Here is a 2,684-nt window from a genome sequence, read left to right as displayed (position 1 = left end):
GGTGTATCGTTAAGGTCTGATAAAGTGTAAAGGTTGTAATTTAATTGTACTTTGGTTTCAACCCTGTAGAATGCTAGATTTCATATGATCTTGACAATTATAGGTCTAATCTTTTACATTGTAATAGTAGGTACCTTTAGCCTCTTTCAAATGTCTATAAATATGAAAATTAGAAATATGTTGCGCAGCCATTATGTGTGTGTGTGTGTGTGTGTGTGTGTGTGTGTGTGTGTGTGTGTGTGTAAATGGTCCTCTGGATTTGAATCCAACTACTGGCTTGTACTGTTCTGTTGCGCAGTATGATGGCAATGGTTTTTCAAGAAAATAAGCAAGTGATAATCTCCATTTTAGTTTTTAGTACATCCTAAAAACTAAAATGACTTTTTCTATGTAAAGACAGCATGATCCACCCTCCCAATTTGACTTTATTTATATAGGTAATTCTCAGAATCACCACAGTAGCCAGTTCCCAAAACAGTTCCCTTGAATAATACATAAAATCACCTTTATTGCATTGTAGTCCAAATGTGAATCTTGCAGAGATTTTTTGTTCTTTCATGGCAGTTCATAAATATTCTATTTCCTTTTTAGCTAGACTTGTCTCAAAACAGTCAACATTTGCGAGGTGGTTATTAAGGCTTAATTCTGTTTCTCCATACTAAAGAAATTTATGTACAGACAAAAACAACTACTCAGATTCATTAAGGACAGCTATAAATCTGTCTCCTGAAACGGTGATTCTGCTGTCTGCAAGTCTTTGCAGTGAGTGTGGTGCTACCCGTGCTGTAGGATGGCTTCAGCCTGCATGTAGACTGCTACTGAGACATAATGATCTGGTAGATAGAGTGTGAAAAATATTCACGCCCCCATTCTACCCTGAGGTCCCAGGCGACCTTGAGCAAGGCTGGCCTTTTCTGTGCATTTCAGAGTTCCTTTCTAATATAGTGGAAAAATCTGGGCATTGTTTCTCTTTACAGAGATCAGTTTAATATTGCTTTAATTTCTTCCTATTATATACAACCTTTCAGTTATAGTTTTTCTATTTCATATCCCTTATGATAGGACCATCCAATATTCCATGATAGCTGTGTGATTATGTCAGAGAGGCAGAGGATATTTTTGCTTTGGGCAGGAACGTAAGTTAGAATGATTAGGCAACTATAAAGGCCTATGAGTCTCCTTTCTCATTCATCATTGAAATTGCAGGTATCATGAATTTTATTTTCTACTAGAGGCCCGGTGTATGAAATTTGTGCATGGGGGGTCCCTCAGCCCAGCCTGCACTCTCTCCAATCCAGGACCCCTCGGGGGATGTCCGACTGCCAGGAAACCAGCAGTCGTACATCCCTCTCACAATCCGGGACAGCTGGCTCCTAACCACTCACCTGCCTGCCTGCCTGTTTGCCCCTAACTGCTCTCCCCTGCTGGCCTGATCACCCCTAACCACCTCTGCCTTGGCCCCTGCCACTGTGGCTTTGTCGGAAGGATGTCCGGAAGACGTTGGGTCTAATTAGCATATTACCCTTTTATTAGTATAGATTAATTAACTTCTTTCTTTCATATCTGCTCCATGCTCCTTTCCCAGTCTTCATTTATATAGTCCACATTGGCTTATAACTTTCCAAACTTCCTAAACAAAGGAAAAGGCTACCTATGTCTGACTTCTAGTATGTGAGAGATGATTTACTCATTTAGCAGGCATATAATCAATAACAAAATCGAAGGACTCTCAGATAAAACCGGGACAAAGTTAGGAGAGTTTCAAAGAGATACATTTTGGCTCAGTGTAAATCTTTTTTTTTCCCATGTGGACTTGCTTAGATGTGAGACATGGAGGCTGGAGAGCACTGCTTTGCCAGAAGAAGGCTGTGTGCTGAAAAGGAGGCAAATGAGTCACCACAACAAACCCTGTGCTACTACCCCAGTTACACAGGCTGGGCTGGCAGAGTCACTGTCTTGTCCAATGGGATTGTCAGAACGGGCCTGACAGAAGCAAGAGGTGATACCAGTGGGCCCTGTTCAAATACTGGGGAAAAAGGTTTGACAAGCAAGAACCAAGGAGGCAGGCTATGACAGGATGTCAGATTTCAAGGTTTCAGAACATTATCCCATCCTCAGCAGCACCCTCACTGTTGGCTTGAGAACCACCATGGCCACCTCTCTCAGTAAGAGGGCCAGCCTAGAAACGGGCATAGTATCAGCCCCAACACACCTGGATTCTGGCAGTGTCTTCATTTTAGAAAGAAACTGGGATTCTGGGCAGTAACACTATGCAGACTACTGAGAAAGGAAAAAGAAAAATATAGCCCTTGACATCCAGCCGGAGGTCTTGCATGCTGAGCTAAGCCGTGTTGTTATCCTATTAGACATCACTGATTTCATAGAATAACAACAGCAGAGACCAGGGGAAAGTGAGAAAAAGAAGTCTACTTCATAATGTTGTCTAAGCACAGATGAAACCAAGGTCACTGTGTCACCCATCAAATACCTACCAATGACCAAAATGAGTGACTGCTACTTCTTTGTAGTCTGCCCTCTACACAGATAAGATTTATTGATACCCTATCATAGATTTGCCCCTACTTTCTGAGAGCATCTGACCTAAAGTGAACACTCAGTTTCTTAGACTCTCCCCCAACTACTCAACCAAAGCCCAAGTCCTGTAAGAGGGTCTTGCTCACACC

Source organism: Myotis brandtii, unplaced genomic scaffold (assembly GCF_000412655.1).
Source record: "Myotis brandtii unplaced genomic scaffold, ASM41265v1 scaffold644, whole genome shotgun sequence".
In the NCBI taxonomy this organism is placed as follows: domain Eukaryota; kingdom Metazoa; phylum Chordata; class Mammalia; order Chiroptera; family Vespertilionidae; genus Myotis; species Myotis brandtii.
Note: the sequence above shows the minus strand (reverse complement) of the source record.